Source organism: Sus scrofa, chromosome 14 (genome assembly GCF_054392235.1).
Source record: "Sus scrofa isolate SSC_HxYL_T2T_F1_AM1 chromosome 14, Sscrofa_HxYL_maternal_Yorkshire_Landrace_v2.0, whole genome shotgun sequence".
Classification (NCBI taxonomy): Eukaryota; Metazoa; Chordata; class Mammalia; order Artiodactyla; family Suidae; genus Sus; species Sus scrofa.
In genome coordinates, this window is record NC_139396.1 from 42087881 (window position 1) to 42110722 (window position 22842).

A 22842-nucleotide genomic window follows, 5' to 3' on the forward strand; every position below is an offset into this window, starting at 1 on the left:
GGCCACTGCACGCGTTCTAAAAACATGGTCCCAGTAAGAATTAAAGGGACCTGATTAAAGAAAACAAATGTTAGCATATTGTCCTAGACATTTAAGGAGAAGGACCTGAAACTGGATCTCCTGATGCAAAGGGATGCTAAAAAATTTCACACCAGCCAGGGGATTCTCTCACCTTGCATCTGAGGGGAGTTGGCGGAGGTGGGGGGGGGGGGCACATACCAAGTGCATCAGAAACGAACCTCTCTAGAATGTGGTGTGTAGGGGCTGAATTCTGTTGTGTTTCCGTGACAACCAGGCAATAGTTTACAGGGAAATTCTTGGCTCTGCTGAGTCAATGTCCCAAGAACAGGATGCCTCTTAATCATGGGGATCACAGGGGTCTGTCTGGGCTCCAGGCGCCCGCGTCCTTTGGGTTGGACGGGCCTTGAGGAGAGCCTGGTCACCTGCAGCGTCACTCCAGGGACAGTGGGTGGGCCAGGGGCAACACGCACTCGGATGGGATAAAATATTTCCCGATGCGGCAACACCATCAGAGGACCATTAGGAAGGCAGCTGGGTCACTTCTGGCTACAACAGGGCACATGGTGCTTTTCAGTCAGTCTGTGTAAGAAGAAAGATGTCCGCACATAACGACGGCAGATGTATTCACGAGATTCTCTGAGTGCCCCCTCCTTGGATGTGTCAGGATGAACCCGCACACCTCTCACCTTCTGGGCAAACAGAGTTTACACTTTCCTTCCTCAGAGCCTCACCTCCTATTCATTTACACCTGTAAGAACCAAAGGAGATTTCACTTAGGGCTTCATGGAGCATTCGAGTTCATTGCGACGGTGCCGTGGCCCCTTTTCTCCCTTTCATCTGACACAGCGTTCTAATTTTTCTCTCTCAAGCTATAAAATAGCTGTTTCTAGTGAATGTGGACGGATTTCAAGGCTGAAGCTACTCTTACTGAATTACGAGCCTTTCTCCAGCAGCTCCTGTAAACTCTTAGGTTCTCCTTTGTCTGGGATGCCAGAGGGTCTGGTGAGAAAAGGAGCAAAAGAGCTTATGGGATTGGCAGGTAGGGACTCTCAGGCGCATGTTAGCTCTTTATAAGAAGTAAACAAACCAGAAAGCAGGAGAGGGCTGTGTCAAACCACCGTCAGAAGCTGCTAGCAATGACCTGAGTGGATTGGGGCGGGGGTGGGGGTGGGGGAAGGAAAAGCAGAGAAATAAAGAAAACATGCAATTTCGATTTGTAGATCAAGGTTCGGCACGTGGAGGGAGTCCCTACACTGAGGGGTGCACTGGACAGAGTGGTTCCCCTGGGCTCTGGCTGCAGACCTGCCGGGTTTCCGGGAGTACCTGGGGCGTGCACCCCCACAGGCTCATTCAGGAGCCCTCTCTCCTGCTGGCTTATTATCCTTGGGACCTCGCACTGCAGTTTGTTTTCCACATATCCTCAGAAACGTCTTTTTCTGCACTCTGAAGAAAAACATGAATAAATGTACCCCACAGTAAAAAGAGCACCGGAGAATTTGGTGTGTACTGGCCTCAGTGGGGCAGCCAAACCTGAAGACCTTAACTCAGTCTCCCAGGAAATATGTTAATTCTAACCTCTACGCTTTTCCTGGACCCTTCTGGGTTTAAGAGGCTACTGCAATGAATGTTCAGCTCTTCTTGAATGTGATGGTCAAGCAGAGCACCTCCAAGCTGCTTAAAGAAAGGAGGGGTGGAGTTTCCGTCATGGCACAACGGAAACAAATCTGACTAGGAACCATGAGGTTGCAGATTTGATCCCTGGCCTCTCTCAGTGGGTTAAGGAACCGGCGTTGCCGTGAGCTGTGGTGTAGGTTGCAGATGTGGCTCGGATCTGGCGTTGCTGTGGCCGTGGCCGGCAGCAACAGCTCCGATTAGACCCCTAGCCTGGGAACCTCCATATGCCACAGGTGCCAAAAAAAAGAGAGAGAGAGAAAAAAAGAAAGGAGGGGTTACCAGAGAGAAGTGATATGTGTGTTCTTGAATGGCAGGCTCTCCAGTTTTGTTTTGCTTTGCTTTCCCAAACTCTTTCTGCTCCACACATTGAGAAGCAGACTATGTTTTCATAATACTTTAGGCATAAATATTCTTTTATGTGACATGAGCTTAAATGCCCTTGATTTTTTTTTTTTAGTAGTTTTCAGGACTGAGATCCTATTATATTTATACCTTCATGAGGAGAAGCTTTCTGTATTTTTAAATTGTACTGTTACCAGAAAAGTATAAATAAATGTTACATGTTATGGAGTGTGATAGTCTTTTTTTTTCTTTTTTCTTTTTAAGGCAGCACCTGCGGCATATGGAAGTGCCTGGGCTAGGGGCTGAATCAGAGCTGCAGCTGATAGCCTACACCACAGCCACAGCAACGCTGGATCCTTAACCACTGAGGAAGGTCAGGAATCGAACCCGCATCCTCTTGAATGCTATATCGGATGGGATGTGACTCACATGGATGCTGCCCTTACCCTCTGAGACTTTGTGATGTAAGCATCACGGCTAAGACACTATTTACTTTTGGCCATTTCTAACCACTGCCTGGAGCTCTGGATGAACCTTACACCACTGCTATCAGGGAGAGCAGTGGCCTTGGCTCCGTGGTGACGGTGGGCCAGGTCCTAACTCATTCTTAGAAGACTCGGGTCCACACTCACAAGGGATGCTTCGAGAACAGTTAAAACAGAGCTTGTTCTGGTGTTAGGATAGGTTCTGAGAGGACTGTTCCGGGGTGGGTGGTAGCATTGTAAGTAGTGACCCACGGGCTCTGGAACGTCGGGAGGTGGTCCTGGGTGGCCTGGGTCTGCTGTGCTGAAGCCACCCCCCGCCCCCACAGGCGTAGTCCTTCTGTCACTGCAAGGGAGTTGGCTCCCTGCCCCACATCCTCAGAACAGCAAGAAGCACTAGAGGCTTGCTCCCTGGGGCATGGTCTCCTAGTTTGTAATAATTCCCTGTATTTGTTTAGTGCCTTCTTCCTCTCCCAGGAGCTGTCAGATTCTCACATATGTTCCTTCAACAATCCTCATGGCAGTTGCATGCCTGGGCTATGAGGGAATGGGTGCTGAGGGGCCAAGGTTGGTGCCACCCCCACCCCCGCCCCCCACCAGCCCTGTGAGCAGGCCAAGCACACTGTAAAGATCTGCTTCACAGCCTCTCTGCACAGCATAAGCAGCTCTTTTACAAAACTTGCAAGAGGCCACAGAGATAACCGATGATGCTAACGGTACCAATAATGGCCCCATTCACTCTGCCAGGTACTTCCAGGTACTTCCTCTGTGCAGAACACACACAGTGGCTGAGGCCCCCCTGCAAAGCACGGGAGAGGACAACAGTTAGACCTGCTTAGAAGAGCAAGCTGAGGACTCGGGATTTAGGGACGGTGCCAGGCACAAACAGCAAGTGGCCGGGTAGGGACCTCACCTCCAGGCCTTTGCTGAAAGGGGTCACGCTCTTGACCCTGCTCTGCACAGCCCCTCCCCCATGAGCCATGAGGAGGACCTCGCACTCAAGTCACAAATTCTGCGTGGGAAATTAAGCACAACTTAGGGATGCAGAGCACAGGGCAGGGGGCTGAGGAGGGGGAACAGTCAGAGGCACTTTTGACCATGCAAGTCAGGGACTGAGCTATCCCCCCACCCATCCTCTGCAGGGAACCTGGGCCATCACTGCCACTTGGCACCACAGGGCACGAGAACACAGAGGCCAAGGAACCTGAACACCGGTATTTGGGGGAAGAGCCACAGTTAGAAGAAGAATCCGCCTGCTTCTCGCACATGTGCTGTTTTCCCAGGACTTCAGGTGATGCTCCTAAGAGAAGCAAACCCTTTCTGTGAAAAAGCAGCAGCAGTTGGGAGGTGAGGACCAGTTCCCAGGAGCAAGGGCATCCAGCACCACGGGTCCCGCACCACCAGCAGCTCTTCCTCCAGCCCTTCTCATGTGCCATCACCGAGCGGAGGCCAAGTTGGCCGTGCTGGGTGACCTGCCAGGACAACGGGGCCATGGTCCGCCTGGCTCATCATGGACAGGATTCAGGGATGTGCCTGTCCAAGCTGCAGGGTGACTTGGCTTAGCAATGCTGCCGAGACGCCTACCTCCAAAGCGCTCCTGACTGTCACCCGGAGCAAGTGGCAGTGATTATGTGCCCACTGCCCTCCCTGGAGGCGCCAGGTGGTTTTAAGAATGGCCTCAGAATCGTGGGCTCTGTGTCAGGTCAGAATCCCGGCTCTGTCCTTCCTGCCATGGCCTCCAGTAGGCTCTGTGCTTTAATCCCTCATCTGTGAAACTGGAATAATGATGGTACCTCTGTGGTGGGTGGATTAGATTCGGGGGAAGGCACATGGAAAGAGGCTGCCGGTCAGGCCTTAATAAAGACTGTTATCACTAAATGAAGACATTAGAGAAACCCCAAGGTAGACTCTGCTTATACTTCCTGGTTTCAGAGAGATCACCTGCCACCTCCTCGTGGGAGTTCCCCTGTGCTGACACTCTTAACCAGCCCCCTTCCCACACATGCTCAGTGGTGGAGGGACATTTTGCTTTTTCAGCAGACAGTTTCAAAGTGCCCGGCAGGACACACTGGGTACTGATGCCTGGCTCAGGATCTCCTTGCAGTGATCATAAGGACCAGCATATGCGTCCTAGAAACTGCATGCAGCGAGTGAGTCCTGCACTCACGATAAACAGTGGCAAGATCCAGCACAGGGACGTGGTGGCCATGGTGCTCCCATAACTGCTAACAGCACAAACGTTAGTTTCCGACGGCAAGTCCCAGTAGTTTAAGTATCAAAACCAAAGGGGAAAAAACCCCCACATTTTCTTGTGTATTATCCTCAAGTCAGACAATCTGGGTACGAATTCCAGCCCAAAGCAATACTTCCACTGTGGTTAGCAAACCAGACTGCTTTTCCGTTTTGGTTTAACTTGACCTAATTAAGGACCGGGCAGGGAACTCTGCCAGAACGCGCTGAGATCCTTTAACAAGTCACCTTCCGTCCTCGCTTGCCAAGTCGTAACACAAAAGGTAACTGCTTGTTTCAGCAAAATGACAACTCCCATGGACAGATAAACTCCAGGGCTCTCAGGCTGGGCCCCACCAAGGCCCAAACGCCCTGTCCTGCAGCCCCAAGACCTCACTGTCTCAACAAGCTCTCACCTGCTCAAGGTAAGCAAGGTACTTGCCTGATAATCACTCAGGACGCTCATGTTCGGAAGTTTCTTTCTTTCTTTCTTTCTTTCTTTTTTTTTTTTTTTTTTTGTCTTTTTAGGGCTGCATATGGAGGTTCCCAGGCTAGGGGTCTAATTGGAGCTGCAGCTGCCGGCCTACGCCACAGCCACAGCAACTTGAGATCTGAGCTGAGTCTGTGACCTACACCACAGCTCACAACAATGCCGGATCCTTAACCCACTGAGCAGGGCCAGGGATCGAACCCGCAACCTCATGGTTCCTAGTCAGATTCGTATCTGCTGCGCCACGATAGGAACTCCTGGAAGTTTCTTTTCTGAGGGTCACAAGATGGCAGAGACCAAGGTAGGGGAAGCAGGGTGTCTCTTCTCTGCCTCCCGCTCTTTATTGTCAAGTACACATGATTTCCTGTGCCTCTCTCACTACCTGGATGTTTCCTAGGAAGTCTGGGGAGGGCCAGCCTGCCATGCAGGGGATGCTGCCCTAGGAACCTGGGAAGGGGGTAGGAAATGGGCAGTGAGTGGAAAGGGCCCCCCAAGCCTAGGAGGCACTGGGTTCCCCGGGTACTGTCAGGCCCGCTATGACCTGCTGTGACCCTGGAAACTCTTTTTTTCCTTGGGCCTCCATGCCCCCTGGATTACACCCACAGAAACAACACAGGCAGGAGTCCCTCGAAGACTCCAGCCCAGGAGACCCAGCAACTCCTGTGCAGGTGGGCTTGCACCTGCAATTCCATGAGCGCAGAATCCTCTAGGGCCTGAGACAGAAAATGGGCCCTGCATGTAACCATCTGATGTCTCTCAGTGAGGGGTCATAGGCAGGAGCCATGGAAAGGAGCTGGGCGGTACCCACTGGGCTGTGGGTCCCAGATTGATGCTGACTGCACTGCCTGCACCCTGGTCACTGCTGGTGCACCAGGGTCCCAGGCTTGCAAAGGGCAGAGGAGTGCATGCTTGCTGAATGGCAGGGCTGCAGGCCCCATGGCGTCTCTTGAGGGAGCTGGCTGGAGCGTTCCTCAGAGAGGGCTGTAAGGACGTGCAGCTGGGCCCTGGAGCAGAAGGCCCACTGGACCTGCTGGAGGGACAGCCATCAGACAGCTCTCAGGACCCAGGGCCCAGATCCATCAAGTGGCTGAATCTGGAGAGGCTCCCAGGAGCTGGGCTTTCTGCCCTGGAGCTGCAGAGATGGATGAGGTCTGGGGCCTGAGCTTAACCCAGAGCTGAGTGGCGAGCTGAGAAAGGGTCTGTGGACGAGGGGCCAACAGGCAAAATGAAGGGGCCACACCCAGGAGGGAGCCCGCGCTGGGCAGCTATGGTCCGGGGTGGGGTGGGGGAGCACCTTTCAAGCTACAGTCTGGTTTCTGTGCATCCCTTTTGTCGAGGCCACAGGTGATTCTCCTGCACTGAGGGTCTAGAAAGGAGAATTGAAGGGGAGGGTTTCTGCTCTAGTGAAACCCCAGGAGGTCAGATATACTTGTTAAAATGCAGATTCCAAGGCCCCACCCATGCTTCATAAATCAACATGGCTTGGAGCCAGGGCCTTAGAATCTAGGGTGTGTGTGTGTGTGTGTGTGTGTGTGTGTGTGTGTGTCTTTTGTTTTTTTATGGCCATACCAGTGGCACATGGAGGTTCCCAGGCTAGGGGTCCAATCAGAGCTGAAGCTGCTGGGCTACACCACAGCCACAGCAATGTGGGATCTGAGCCACGTCTGTGACGTACACACCAGCTCATGGCAACACCAGATCCTTAAACCACTGAGTGAGGCCAGGGATCAAACCTAAGCCCATGGATGCTAGTCGGGTTCGCTAACCGCTGAGCCATGACGGGAACTCCTCGAAATCTGTATTTTTGACACAACCCACACCCTACCTGGGGGGCTTTTAGGAATCCTAAGGTTTTAAAACCACTGAAGTATGTTAAAGTGCAGGGAATTTAAAGGCCAGGAACCTGGAGTTTCAAATGGGGGTGAGTGACCTTGGGAGTCAGTGGGCCTCCCTGGGCCTCAGCATCTTCATCTGTAAATGGGGCTAGTGCGCTTCTTCATGAGGGATGTTTGAGCTCATGAGCCAAGTGAAAAGGTCTGTAAGTACCAAGTTTCTGAGCCAAAGCACAACCTTGGAGCCTTGCACCCCTGTTGCTGAGACAGCTCTGGGTCTGGGGGGCTGTCTCTGGAGGGACCAGTGGGACAGGCCTTGGCTCCGCACCTGGAAGTTCTCCAACAGGCTCTGATTGCTGGCTGTTGGAGGCCTGTGTTAGGATGGGCTCCATGCTTTTCAAAAGCTTGGATTCATGAGGGGCCCATTGGCTCAGGGGTCTGCCCCTATGGTGGGGGGGATCCTGAGGCCATGCAATGTGCTAAGCTACTTGGGACGGCAGCGAGGGTTGAGAATTAAGAAGTGGAAGAAAGGGATTAAGTCTGGATGGGGCTGGTGGTTGGGAGAAATGGTCAGGAACAAAGGAAAAGCAGCTCACTAGGAAAAGCTGATCCACGGAGGAAATGATTCTTATCACAAACACAGGCTAAGCAACGTCCAGCCAAACAAGAATAACATGCGCAAAAGGCCAGCGTGAGAGCTGGTGGCCCCCTGAAGCCTGGTAGGAGGGAGCATGGGGCCACCGGCACTTTTTCACACCTTGTGGGATGACTCTGTCCAGCTTTGGACCTCTCAGCCGAAGGGGCACAGAGCTTGGACACAGTTCAACAGAGAGAAACAAGGATGATGAAGAAGGAAAGAAAGAAAGAAAGGAAGGAAGGAAGGAAGGAAGGGAATGAACCAGAGAGAAACTGTGGAGAACAGGGCTCGGAGAATAGAAGAGAGCTGGTCTAGTCAACCTGGGGTGGGACGGGGAGATGGACCTCCCCCAGGCCCTGAGTGAGGCTGTGGTGGGGGAGGGGGACCAGGTGCCCCTCACGTCCTGAGGAGGTGGGCGCTGCAGGAGAACAGTGTTTGTGACCAACGTTGCTCTCATGGCAAAGGAAAGACCCCTTTCTTTTTTTGTCTTTTTTTTTTTTAAAGCCACACCTGCCTATGGAAGTTCCCAGGTGAGGGGTCGAATCAGAGCCGTAGCCACTGGCCTACGCCACAGCCACATCAACGTAGGATCTGAACCACGTCTGCGACCTACACCACAGCTCACGACAATGCCAGGTCCTTAACTCACTGAGGGAGGCCAGGGATGGAACCTTCACCTTATGGATACAAGTCAGATTCGTTTCTGCTGAGTCACGACAGGAACTCTGGAAGGACCCCTTTCTAAGCACCAGCCGGGGGCCACACCAGCCAGGCTGTGTGAGTGGGATGGAATGCCACTTCATGCCACTCTGAGGACAGTGCTGAGCGTATCCAGAGCAGCCCGGCTCTGCCTCAGAGCTGAGACTGGGTCCCAGTCTCTACATTCATCACATAAAGTCATGGTACAGGGGCCCCCGCAGCCCTGAAACCTCTTGTTCTGTGGGGTTCAGGAGGTTGAACCTGAACGTGTGGCTGTATTAACACATCACATTTTTCCTTCCAAGAAAGTAAAAGCAGGACAGGTGCAGTGGGAGGGGGGCGGTGGCACCCTCAGGGCTTAGTGGGCCTGAGCCACGTGCTGGGGAGGAGGGGCCACTGTGAGGATGGCCATGGTCCCCTGGGGGATGACCTGGTCCTGAGGGGAAGGTGGGGGGAGAAGGTAGGTCCCCTCAGGGTGACCTGGTCCTGGGCAGAAGGTGAGGGGAGAAGGCAGGCAGGCACGGGGTGGATGAGGGTCCCGGAGGCTGACACATTGGCTGGATATCATGAGGATGGAAGGAAAGGCTGCAGGTCAGGGCTGCAGCTGATGGGAGGAAGACCCAGCAAAGCCCAAGAACTTGGGTGGACCCTTGGCTGACAAGCTGCTCCAGGCACAGCCTGAATCCAAGAGGATGAGTCTGGGCTCAAGGGAAGGGCCCCGGCTCTCGGCCCAGGCTTTGGGAGGTGGGCTGCATTTCCATTTGCCTCTGCTACTTATTAGCCTGTGACCTTGGGCAGGATGCTTCTCCTTATCAGAACATAACAAAGCAGGATAACAGATCTACCGCATAATATTTTTTGTGGGGATTAAACATGATTATGTGCCTGACATACAGCAAGGACGGTAAGACTACTGTAAGGTTGATGTGGGCCTGGGGATGAAATTAAGGCCGAATAAAAAGAAACCACAGTGACTCATGGCTCAGAGAAAGGACCTGGACCTGGGCTGCCTTGGTGGCTGGTTCCCCTGTGCTCCTCCCCCAAACCTGGGGCTGCTGAACTTTGCAGGGGGGACTGTTAGGACCCGGCCCCCATTTCAGAGACACTGAGGCCTTTAGCGACCCCAGGTGTGGGCTTAGCCTTTGGACTCCAAGGTGTTTGTTTTCCCCTCACAGGACAGAAATGGGAAGAATGTGGGAGCCAGTGGGTGTTTGAAAAGTACAAACCAATCAGCTGAGTAACGGGAATGTGATGGCAACCTTGTCACTCGGTCTGATGGTGGATGGCCCCTCCTCCTTGGACAGTGGCCAAGGACCACCTGGCGCTGGGAGGAGGACCTGGTTGGGCAGGTCCTGGCCCATGTCAGGATGGGGCCTGTCCTCCCAGGCCAGGGCAGGGCGAGCGCACAACTTTCTATGTCACATTCAAGGCATGAGGACCCCTCTGTGTCCTGACCCTGGGCTGCGTCATCGCTCCCTCCAGAGAACCGTGATGAGGCTGAGGTTCTTCCAGAGTCACCCTGCCCCCTTTCCCTCATAGCACAGTCACCCTCTCTGGCCCCGCCTCACAGGATTCCCTTCCAAGCACAGCGTGTCTGTGACCTTTTCCTGCTGTGGAGACGAATCCTGGGACGCTGGCGTCTGCTGAGACAAGATGGGCCCGGAGCCCCTCGCTTCCCTTCTCTCTGGAATGCACTCAACACTCCTGCTCAGGATTGTGAAAAAATAAAGGGGTGTGTGTGTGTGACATTTTCTTTTCAAAATAGTTTAGATCGAGTCCTGCTGGAAGCGAGGAATATGACTAAATGATTTCTGAGACTCCCTTCCAGCCAGTGATTCATATCAGACACAGAGTTCTAAGCTGGAATGGACCATTACATTCTGGGCCAAATGTCTCATTTTTGCAAATAAGGAAAGTGACGTCCACGGAGGTTAAGAGTGATGGAGGCTGTGTGCTGCAGTGGGGAGAACACGGATTTAAAGCTAGGAGTTCTGTGTCTGAGGCCAGACTTCACCGGCCACCTGCTGTAAGACCTGGAGAGGTGAGAAGGACACACACGGGATGTCCTTCCACGTGGCGTTCTGAGAACGGTGCAACATCGCCTTCTCGAAGGACATGAGAAAACGTCACAGACTGCTTTATTAACAGGCTGCATGGTCAAGCAGCTTGCTCAAGGTCGCACCATGGCAAAACCAGAGAGGTTCAATAGCCATCACACAACGCTGCCTTTTTGAAGGTCCACCAAAGCTCTAGTGATAAAATTTTCTCATAAGACCCTAATTTAATTTCCACATACTTTCCTTTAACCCCTTTGGTACACAGACTGGCGCAGATGGGCTGCAGCCTCCCTCTGCCCCAGGGTCATGGCACTCGGACCTCCGACTGAGAGCTGCCAAGGGACCCAGTACGTCTATGGCAAGATTTCCTGGAACTCCTCTAACCAGCTTCCTGGCCCCAGCGGACATGGAGGTGCTACCTGGTAGCTTTCAGTGGGCTGTTAGACTACAGCTTATACCCTGAACACTGCAGTCGGATGAGAGTGAGGCACAAAGTTAAGTGAGCACAGGTCCTTTGAGTTCCCACTGGACAGACGCTTGGGAACTGGATCAGCCAGCCGTAGGTGCTTGGCTTGCCAGTGTGGGATCAGCCACAGAGGCGATGAGGGGATGATGTGAGGAGGTGACATAGGCACCACTGAGGGCAGGGCTGCTGGGCCTTAAGCCCTGCCACCACCGCTGGTGCACGGACAAAGCTGACGGTGCTTCACCTGCCCTGTCTCTGATCACAGGACACAATGGGTCCTAGCAGGTTAGCCAGTGCCACCTCTTCCACCCACCAGGAGGGGCGCAGATGCCTCTGTGCCGACAGCCTGGCTCTCTGGTCCGCGGGCCGAGGGGCACCTGCCCTTCCCTAAGTGATCCCTCACACTTGACTCAGGGGGACCCCCTTCCTACAGCAGACAGCTGTCTCTTCTCCAACAACGCTCTGGGCCCTTGGAGAAACCCTGTCTTTCCTGTTTCCTTAAGCATGAAAAAATGTTTCAAATTTCAGGAATAATGGTGAGGTCAAGCCTACAATAAATAGAGAGTACAGCTCTTTGCTCGAAGCAATAAAAAAGGAAAAATGGGGAAAATCCTGTGAGCCAGTTCAGCCAACAATTTTCAAGTGAAAAAAAAGTCCCAGTTGGAGCCATGTGGTCTCAATAAAGTAGTAAAATATATTTTCTTTACCCTACACTTCATGTGCCCATAACCTTCCTTCTAAATCATCTCCAACCAGCCCCCAATCACCCTGACCGCAAATCACGCGGTGGCTTTGGTCTCCGGGCGGTGGAATGTGCTGGAGTGGACGGGGCGGCTACCCAGGGCGCTCAGGGGGACCCCGCAAACCCGCGGGCTGAGCGCGCATGACCTCAGAGCTCAGCCATCCAGGAAAGAATTGCAAGAGCTGCAGAAAAGCACAAGGCGCGCAAACCACAGCGGGCAGATAAAGCCAGGAACGGCCTTTCTTAGGAAAACATTCGCAAATACCACAGGCAGCTGGCAGAGACAGGTTTAATTACATTCACAGAAACCCATTGTATCCTCGGTCCCACAGTCCTGGAGCTGACCGGCAAATGGGGAGCTGGTCTAGGACAGGGGAGTGCACGAGAGCACCCAGGTTGTCCTGAACCCCACAGATCCACCCCAGCTGTGGAGCCCTCTGAGAGGCTTCAGAGGGGTTTCCGAGGGAGTGAACTAGACCTTACTAGTAACCCATCCTTCCATTTATAGCTGGAGCTTAAGAGCAGCCCAAGGTGTGAGACATCAATTATTCAATTCATGATTAATTTAAGAGACACCAAGCTTATCCTTGGTGTAAACAAAACTGGAGCCATTGCCATCTGCCATCACATCAGAGGACCCAGTGCTATGTTTTGCAAGTGTCACAGGAGATTCTGTTTGTTTATTTTTTTTAAAAAAAACAACTGTTCAAAGAGTGAAGTATATCGACTTTGAAGGGGTGGTGAACATATTGAGTGTGCCTTTAGGCACCTCAGAGGAACAGAGTTCAACATGCATTGGAAAAGCATGATTAAAGCTCAAGGGAAAATACGGTCCAAATAAAAATGCTATTTTAAAAGAGTACTGAAGCATCATCTTACAATAATTGCTAAAGTGGGAGCTTGAAAAGAGGCTCTGCAGAATCTTTTATGAGACAAAAAGGATATGCCTGAAAAGTCCCACTGGCTTTTCTAATTTTAGCTCCGGAGAGCTATGGTTGCTGCTAATTCTGGTCTGTGATCTCACTTAAGTGAAGGGAGGTTTTCGGTAGCAAAAAGGAAAAAAAAGGGCCAGTAAATCCATGCAACAAACACAGAAACAAACAACAAATGAAATACTACTGACCAAAGCACGTCCCTAGAGGAACAGTGAAAAACTACACAGTTCTTAGCGGCATTAATGTCCAGTAGCTACAATCCTTTCAGAAACACGCTGTTTCACAGCCTGGTACCCTATCTGGCAATAATCTTCATCAGACACCCAAGGGTCACTGTCTGCTTTGGGCGAGGATGAGGGGAGGGTCCACATGCACCTTCATGGTATCTTCATGGAACTTCTAAAACAATGGCCGCAGAAGATACAAGGCTCCTGTGTCACTGAAAATAACCTGTTTGCCATTAGGTGGGCAACTAGGAGCTAGGACCTGTGTTTTGAAATCACTGGGTCCAGCCTGTATTTCCCATGGATTTATCAGCAACAGAAATAAACCGCGCCCACTGAGTCCAACTGGAAGTGTGAGAAGGGCCATGGAAAGGCTTTTCATCACGTGGGCAGAAATTCAAGGTAACCTACATGCTACCTGGATGTTAAAGGACATTCCAGAATCCCAATGACTGTCTTCTTCATGGAAATGTTGAAAACAAGTTCCAACCCCCTCTCGGGGTGGGGGGCTCCCCCACACTTGCCAAACACCCTCTGCAAGTCACCCTCTGTCATCAATAACCTACCTGCCTGTCAAGTGAGCAGTGACTTTAACATTCCTGGGAAGCCCAGGTGTCAGGGTCGTTAGGCTCATAGGGCAGGTAGATGGAAAATCTCTCTAAAAGTCATGCTGGTTACCTCTGGATTAGCTAAAGCCAAGAATTCCCCAATGGTGAGTACTTATAAAACTGTGACAGCAGTGCTTTCCACGAAAGCTCATGGGCAGCGGCGAGCTTCCTCTTGATCTTTCCGCGGTAGACAATCCCCAGGAGAGCACTTTTTCCTATTGGGTCCCGCCTGACACTTGTTTCGCGACACCACGACCAACGGAAAACTAACCAAGACAGGATGTCCCCCGGGGCTTCCAGGAGAACAGGGTGCCGCATCTGACAGTCAGACAAAGGACTCCACTCAGGTGAAACCCAAGCAAACAACTTTCAGGCAATTGGTGAGCACCAGAGTGAAAGCGCCCACGTTTCTCCTGGAAACATCACCGAACTCCCGCTGAGTGTTTCCAGCTAAGGTGCATTCAGCAACTGAGCAGCAGTTAGGCTCTCAGAGATGCTCGCTCTGGCAAAGTTTCCTTCTACTCAACCAGGGATGGAGCAGATTACAAAGAAATCACGACGCACAAACCCGGTTCAAACCGCTCCAGGCGTGTACATGCCTGAAAGAAAAGCTTCTCTCAAAGTGTCGTTTTAAATGGAAAAAAAAAAAAAAAACTGGGAAGAAATTCAGCCTCTTGCCTCTCTCCCCTCCCCCACCCCAGTTCTAACCCCAAAGAAGTCTCAAAAGCTGGAGCCGCCTCCCCTGCCCCCACATCCTCCACCCCAGCAGACGGTGAAGGAAGGAGAGAGCTGGGGACCACCTCTAGCCACCGCCTAGAGCGCTCAAGGCACCCGGCACCCGCGTACCTTCGGTAATCGAGGCACCTGGGCACCCGCGTACCTGCCGGGGTCGCGGAACAGGCGGCCGCGAACCTGCGAGAAGGCGGCCCAGGGCCCTGCGCGCCCGCCGGGACCGCGGCACAGCGTGGATCGAACGCTTTCACTCACCAGCGGAGCGGCAAACACCCTCTGCCCCTACACCAGCTCGTCTCGGAATCTTTCAGGGCTCAGCTCTTTCCAGCTCGCAACGTCAGGCCTCTGGACTCATCTAGTTGGCGGAACAGCGGGAAGGAAACTAGCGCTCAGCCCAGCTGCCTGGAACCCCGCGCGCAGTCGGCAGGAGGACTTCTCGGCGTCTTTGGCACCCTCGGCCTCCGGCGGAGGCGGGGGTCTCCTTGTGGAAGGGGGGCCAGGGAAGGGAGGGGGTGTGTCCTGAGGCCCGGGCGGGGAGGGGGTGTGTCTTGGATCTGGGGAGGGAAGGGGGTGTGTCTTAAATCTGGGGAGGGGAGGGGGTGTGTCCTGGGGGGAGCTGCTGGGGAGGGGAGGGATCTGGGGGTTGCTGGGAGGGGAGGGGGCGTGCCCCGGGAGGCTGCTGGGGAGGGGAGGGATCTAGGGGTTGCTGGGAGGGGAGGGGTCTAGGGGTGCTGAGGAGGGGACGGACTCTCCTAGGGACCAAAGCCGCTAACTTTCAGAAAGGACGCTGAGAGGAGACAGAAGGCAAAGCATTTCCTAGTCGCAGGGGTATCCACCACCCGCGGAGTAGGTAATGAACAAGTTCCACCCAAGGCTTCTGAAGCATTTCTCGAAGACCAATGTCACGTCTCTCAAGACCCCTGAGGTGGGGGGGGGGGCGGAATCCAGGCAGTGACTAGTCCCAATTCCTGTTCTTTATAAAAGAAACCACCTTCCAAAGCGATCTTCCTTCCGTTCCCTCCCATGGGGGTGTCTTCAGTTACAGTTTCCATCTGCATTACTTCTCATGAATTAAATTGCTTCTCTGATGGTGCCTTACTGCAAAGCTATAAATTAATTACTGCATTACCCACCAAGCCCCTCGGAAGAAGAATGCCAAGAATAAATCTGGGTTTTGTTCTTTTTTATGTTGAACAAGCCTGTCATTAATCAAGCCTTCCCACCCCCATCTAGCGAGCAGACCCAAGGCTGCGATGTGCACGTCTGGCCGTCCTACTGTCTCTCTCTGCAGCGTTATGTCACAGTGACTCAGCCAACACACAGACGGATATTGTGGGAAAACAATAGGAGAGACAGGACCAACCGCTTACTAAAGACCTACTTACTCGCCAAATATAACCGGTTGCAGACACAGCCTCATTTTTAAACATTTTAAAAGATTATTTCACCACTTCTGGTGTTCCCCATCTTCAGGTCACAGAACTGTTTTTTGTTGGTCGGTCAGAGAGACAGAAAGCCAGGACTGCATTTGGAAATTTAAGGAAGAAATTCATAAGGGACCCACGAAGCTATTAATTTTAATGTAGCACATAAAATGTCAAAGGCATGGCAGATTCTTGAAGTCAATTAGCAACTCTATCAGAAAGTGTGTTCCAGAAGTAGAATCATCTTGAAAGTTCCAAAACAGACAGTGTAAAAAATATTTTTTGAAATGAAAGTAAAATGTTGAGAGTTTAGTGCATATCTTTAGTTCATTTTTATTATCCTAAGGAAGTGATGGGTCAGGAAATATCGGAATTTTTTTCTTTCTTATTAAAGTCCCCCTTTTCTTGGAGAATCGATGTAAAGTTAATAAGGATAGGGTTGCTTTTCCAACAGGAAAGATTCTGGCAGGTTCAGGCCCTTTTTGGTGTGTGATTACGTCCTTTCATTTTTTTTTTTTTTTTTTTTTTTCCTCTGCACTGTTACTAGAGTCACTGAATAAGAGTCAAAGGCTTCGTTCCTCTGGAAGCCATCTCGGTGAAGCCAGTGGGCTTTCTGGGGGCTGGGGGCACTAATGTACATTTCAGGCCTTAACCACCTTCCTCATCTCCAGGAAGCAGAGTTAGAACAGTCTTTACCCTGTGAATTAGAAGATACACTGTGCTGGTGACAAAGTCCAGGCAAAAGCAGGAAGAACAGCTGCAGATGACGGGCGCATTCAGTGTGTGGTCGCCATGATCACAGACCCTGGGCAGTCCCTTCAGTCCCTCTGTTCATGCTGGACAGTTTAGGAGCCTGGCATGCATGAGATTCCCACCTTGCAGAAATGCTTGGGTCAGAGAGGGCGCCCCTCTTGGTGGCCAGTCTGCCTGTGGGTGAGACCAAGGCCATAGTGTTTACACAAGGAGGCCACCTGTGGGGGCAGCTCCTTTTTCCAAACATCCCTGGAGACTCTGCCCTCATGTGATTGCATCCACGTGGGCCCATCCCAGAGCTGGAAGATCTGTAGTTTCTTGGGTCAGGAGAGGTAGGGCGACTGTCTCCAGCGTGAGGTCTGTGGAACACCATTCTCTGAAGGGAATGGGGAGCTTGATGAAAATGCAAATTCCCCAGGCCCTACTAAGAACTGCTGAATCAGGACCTTTCTGTCTAAGGACCATGATGTCAGTGTGTGTGTGTGTGTGTGTGTGTGTGTGTGTGTGCGCGTGCGCGTGCGCGCACGCGCACACACATGCGTAATTGAATGTTTTGAATAAGAAATATTCACATAATTTCAAAGCTCTACTTAAAAGAGACGCATGCACCCACATGTTCATTGCAGCACTATTCACAATAGCCAGGACATGGAAACAATCCAAATGTCCATCGACAGATGATTGGATTCAGAAGAGGTGGTATATATACACAATGGAATACTACTCAGCCATAAAAAAGGATGACATCATGCCATTTGCAGCAACATGGATGGAACTAGAGAATCTCATCCTGAGTGAAATGAGCCAGAAAGACAAAGACAAATACCATATGATATCACTTATAACTGGAATCTAATATCCAGCACAAATGAACATCTCCTCAGAAAAGAAAAACATGGACTTGGAGAAGAGACTTGTGGTTGCCTGATGGGAGGGGGAGGGAGTGGGAGGGATCGGGAGCTTGGGCTTATCAGACACAACCTAGAATAGATTTACAAGGAGATCCTGCTGAATAGCATCGAGAACTTTCTCTCGATACTCATGTTGCAACAGAAGAAAGGCTGGGGGAAAAAACTGTAATTGCAATGTATACATGTAAGGATAACCTGACCCCCTTGCTGTACAGTGGGAAAAAAAAAAAAGAAATATTCACATAATTTAAATAAAGTTCCATCCATAGCAGTCTTCTTCCTACCAGTTTCCCATATGTCCAGTACAGGCCTCTCCTCAAAAATAACCACTGATACCAATTTTGTCCTGCAGACTTCCAGGTTTCTTTATATATATATGTCTGCAAATATTAATTCTTACTCTTTTTTATTTCTTAAAAATACTATATGCAGAATAACTATTATCTTTTAACTTGCTCTTTTGCTTAAATAGACTTGGGATCTTCTCTATATCATATGCTCAGTTATTCATTCCTTTGGGAACAAACACTTACTAAGCACCTACTGTATGCCAAGAATAGTTGCATGTTATGAGGATATGGAAAAGGACGCAATGGCATTTGCCACATGGCATTTATATCTGGGGTAGGGAGCATGAGGCAGACAATAAGTATAATAAAGTTGTACATTGTGTTGGAATATAATAAAAATAATTGAAAAAAGAGCAACATAATGGAGACCTTTTATGGGAATGCCATGTGGGGATTTTCATTTTAAATGGAATAGTTAGAGGTGGTCTTATTGAGAAAGAGACATTGAAGCAGAGTTAATGGTGGTGAGGGATTGAGCTGTGAGGCTCTTTGGGGACCACAGGGCCCCAGGCACAGGCCCCCCATCAAGGTGGGGCTTGACTCGCGTGTTGGAGGAACAAGGGAAAGGCCACGTGGCTAGAGCTAGGTGAGGTCGAGGGGGTGGGAGAGGCATCAGGGGGCAGTGGGCAGATGTCAGAGGGTCTTCGGCAGAGGAGGGCCATGATACAATCTGCACACATATCAGTATTTAGAACCCATGCTCATGTTTAATGTGGTACAGCGTTCACTTGGATAAATGTCACGTATTTTTAATCAGGACCCCAATGATAGACATTTGAGTTGCTTCCAATACTTTGCTATTAAACAATGTTACAAGCTCCTGCAGATGACATTTATACTTGCACAAATGTATCTAAGATGTTCGTTCCAAGTGGGATTACAGGGTTGTGCACTCCCGGTTTTGGTGGACACAGCCACGCTGTCCTTCAAGGGCCCGGAGCCGCCACCCACAGGCCCCCCGCCCCACAAAGCTGGCCGCTGGTGGGCCCGGCTCCTCAGGCCCTGCCAGCAGAGGGCGCCATTCAGGGTCGAGGTCTCGGCCAGTCTGATGGCTAAAGCATGGCATCTGATGGGTTTTTCCTGCCTTTCTCTGATTTTGAGTGAGGCTGAGCAACTTCTTCACGTGCCATGGCCTCGCCTGTTATATACTTTCCTCATATCCTGTTGGGTTCTCAAGTCTTTTTAGAGATTTCTTAAAACTCCGTATGTATGAAGGAGATTTTCCCTGAGTGTTATGAGCTAAAGGCTGCATTCACTTTAGGTATCGGCCTTTTGACGGGATGTAAGTACCATGTGTACAGGCAAACTTTTCTAAGGTTTACGTCGTCATAGAAAGGATGGAGAAAGGCCTTCCCTAGAGCATGTACTTAATGATTTTAGTTTTGATATCAAAATATTTGGTCTCTTTTTATTTTATCCTGGCTTAGCTGCTTTATTTTGCTCCAAGGAATGATCCAGTTGTCCCACTACTACTTAAAAAATAATTTAAAAGATGTTCACTTGTGGTTAAAGAAATAACATTACATTAACCACTTTTAGAAGTGTTAAGTATATTTACATTGTTGTGCAACAGATCTCTAGAACATGCTCATCATATAAAACTGACAGTCTATGCCCACTGAACAAAAATTCCCTACTCCCCCTCCCCTGAGAATCATTGTTCTACCTTCTGTCTCTGTGAATCTGACTACTTCATTTATTTTTTAAAATGATTTTTATTTTTTCCATCATAACTGGTTTACAGTGTTCTGTCAGTTTTCTACTACACAGCAAGGTGACCCAGTCACACATACTTATATACATTCTTTTTCTCACATTATCCTCCATCCTGCTCCATCACAAGTGACTAGATATAATTCCCAGTGCTATACAGCAGGATCTCATTGCTTATCCATTCCAGAGGCAATGGTTTACATCTATTAATCCCAGATTCCCAGTCCATCCCCCTCCCTCCCCCTCCCCCTTGGCAACCACAAGTCTATTCTCCAAGTCCATGATTTTCTCTTCTGTGGAAAGGTTCATTTGTGCCGTATATTAGATTCCAGATATAAGTGATACCATATGGTATTTGTTGTTCTCTTTCTGATTTACTTCACTTAGTGTGAGAGTCTCTAGTTCCATCCATGTTGCTGCAAATGGCATTATTTTATTCTTTTTTATGGCTGAATAGTATTCTATTGTGTTGAATCGGACTTTAGACACCCCATATAAATGGAATCAGACAGTGTTCATCTTTCTATGACTGGTTTATTTCACTCCGAATAATGTACTCAAGGTTCATCCATGGGGTGGCATGTGACAGGATTTCCTTCCCTTTAAAGGCTGAATAATGCTCCACCATATAGATGGACCACGTTTTCTTTATTCTTCTATCTATCCATAGACATCTGTGTTGCTTGCACCATTTGACTATTGTACATAATGCTGCCGTGAACATGGGTGTACAAATATCTACTTGAAGTCCTGCTTTCAATTCTTTTGGGTATATACCCAGAAGTGGGATTGCTGCAATATATGGTAAGACTATTTTTGGTTTTTTGAGGAAATTTTATACTGTTTTCCATAGCAATTGCATCACTTTGTATTCCCATCAACAGTACATCTGAGATCCAATTTCTCCACATCCTTGCCACCATTTGTTATTTGCTATTTTTTTGATGATGGATGTCCTGATGGGTATGAGATGATATTGCATTGTGATTTTGATTTGAATTTCTCTAATCATGAATGATGTTGAACATCTTTTCATATGCTAGTTGGCTATTTGAATCATCTTTGGAGAAATGTCTATTTAAGTTCTTTTACCCTTTCTTTATTTCTTTCTTCCTTTCTTCCTTTCTTTCTGTCTTTTTGCCATTTCTAGGGCCGCTTCCCATGGCATATGGAGGTTCCCAGGCTAGGGGTCTAATCGGAGCTGTAGCCGCCGGCCTACACCACAGCCACAGCAGCGCAGGATCCAAGCCGCGTCTGCAACCTCCACCACAGCTCACTGGTAATGCCGGATCCTTAACCCACTGAGCAAGGGCAGTGATCGAACCCGCAACCTCATGGTTCCTAGTCAGATTTGTTAACCACTGCGCCATGACGGGAACTCCCCCTTTTACCATTTTAAAATCATGTTATGTTTATTTATTGAGTGTAAGAATTCTCTGTATGTTCGGGATATTAACCCCTTATCAGATAATTGATTTGCAAATACTTTCTCCAATTTCACACACTGGTTTTTCACTCTGGATTGTATCCTTTGATGCATAAAAGTTTAGAAGTTTGGTGTGGTCTTGCTTGTCTGTTTTTGTTTCTGTTGCCTGTGCTTTGCCCCATTTCCACTTTATGATAGTTATCTTTTACCTACAGTTTTGAGATGCCATTTTCATCATGCATTAAATTCCTGAATAGAGTTGGGTCTATTTCTGGATATCCTATTCTGTTTCCAGAGCTCCTTACTTAAGTCTCACCATCCCACTGTGATAGATTATTGAGGCATTCACTTTTTTTTTTTTTCTTTTTAGGGCTGCACCCATGGCATATGGAGGTTCCCAGGCTAGGGTCGAATCATAGCTACAGCTGCTGGCCTACACCACAGCCACAGCAACACAGGACCTGAGCAGCGTCTGTGCCCTACAACATAGCTCACGGCAACGCTGGATCCTTAACTCACTGAGCAAGGCCAGGGATCAAACCCACATCCTCTTGGATCCTAGTCAGATTTGTTAACTGCTGAAGCACGATGGGAACTCCCGAGGCTTTCGCTTTTGATATCCAGTGAGGCTAATTCTCTTATGGCTCCTCCCTCTCAGAATTTTTTGTTCTAATTTATTTTCCCATATGAATTTTCAGGGTAAACAAATAATAACAATAGAAACACTTATAATATTTTTATAATTAGAATGAAATTTACATAATTAACAGAGGGGATCAACAGTTTTATGTTACCAAGTTTTCCTAGCTGAGAAAAAGGTAGATCTTTCCATTTGTTCAAACTTTGTGTCCTTCAGGAACGTGTTAGTTTTCTTCATACATGTCTTGCACATGTGTTACATTTATTTCTCAGTATTTTATCTTTTTACTACTATTATAAATGGGGTCTTTTCTCTCATTACATCTTCTTACTGGATATAATCAACACATTATAGTGTCTTCATTTTGTACCATTCTGTGTTATGAAGTTTTCTTATTGTGTATAGATATTTCCCAATGCTCTTGTACTTCTAACCATATAATAACATCCATCTAAAACATAAAGATGAACTCTGCTTTCAATTTTTAATACTTTTAATTTCCGTCTTTTCTGATTTCATTGGTTATTAGATACAATGCTTTAAATGACAGTAGTGATAATAGACGTTTTTGCCTTATATTTGATTTTAATGGGGAAATGCCTCCAGGGATTTCTTCAGTAAGTGTGGGGTGTGCTTTGGACTGAGAATAACATATTTTATGATGCTAAGGAAATATTAATTTATTATTATTTTATTGAGGGCTTTTTTGGGTCAAGTATCATTATTGGCTTTGGTCCAAATGTCTTTTTTAAAAAGTATCTTTAGAAATGATCATATGGGAGTTCCCGTTGTGGCTCAGTGGTAAAGAACCCGACTAGGATCCATGAGGATGTGGGTTCGATCCTGGACTCACTCAGTGGGTTAAGGATCCGGCATTGCCATGAGCTGAGGTGTAGGTTCACCAACACAGCTTGGATCCCATGTTGCTGTGGCTGTGGTGTAGGCTGGTGGCTACAGCTCCGATTGGACCCCTAGTCTGGGAACTTCCATATGCTGCAAGTATGGTGCTAAAAAGAACAAGAAAGAAAGAAAGAAATGATCATATAAATTTTCTCCTTAGATCTTTTTTTTTTTTTTTTTTTTTTTTTTGTAGGGCCACTCCCGCGGCACATGGAGATTCCCAGGCTAGGGGTCTAATCGGAGCTGTAGCTACTGGCCTGCGCTAGAGCCACAGCAGCACGGGATCCAAGCTGTGTCTGCGACCTACACCACAGCTCACGGCAACGCCGGATCCTTAACCCACTGAGCAAGGCCAGGGATTGAACCGGCAACCTCATGGTTCCTAGTCGGATTCGTTAACCACTGAGCCACGACAGGAACTCCAGTCACACTCCTTAGATCTATTAATTTGATCAAATATAATACATTTCCTAGTAGTGCCTTCCTATACTATCCTTGCATTCCTGTAATGAACTCCTCTTATCCATGGCATTTTCTTGTACTTTTTTGGTTGCA

At 49.2% G+C, this 22842-nt stretch overlaps 1 protein-coding gene across 5 annotated transcripts in view; it reads right to left on the reverse strand.

Moving 5' to 3' along the window:
* The window catches only part of PALLD (palladin, cytoskeletal associated protein), a 341957-nt gene that overhangs the window by 215143 nt on the left and 103972 nt on the right, over positions 1-22842 (reverse strand). For 2 of the 5 annotated variants that reach the window (XM_084994711.1, XM_021073312.2), the window contains exon 1: positions 14426-14626. The exons of the other annotated variants lie outside the window; for them this stretch is intronic. The gene's annotated coding sequence lies outside the window, so the exon portion shown is untranslated. Of the gene's footprint in view, positions 1-14425; positions 14627-22842 lie in introns of those variants that run through there. 5 annotated transcript variants of the gene reach the window in all.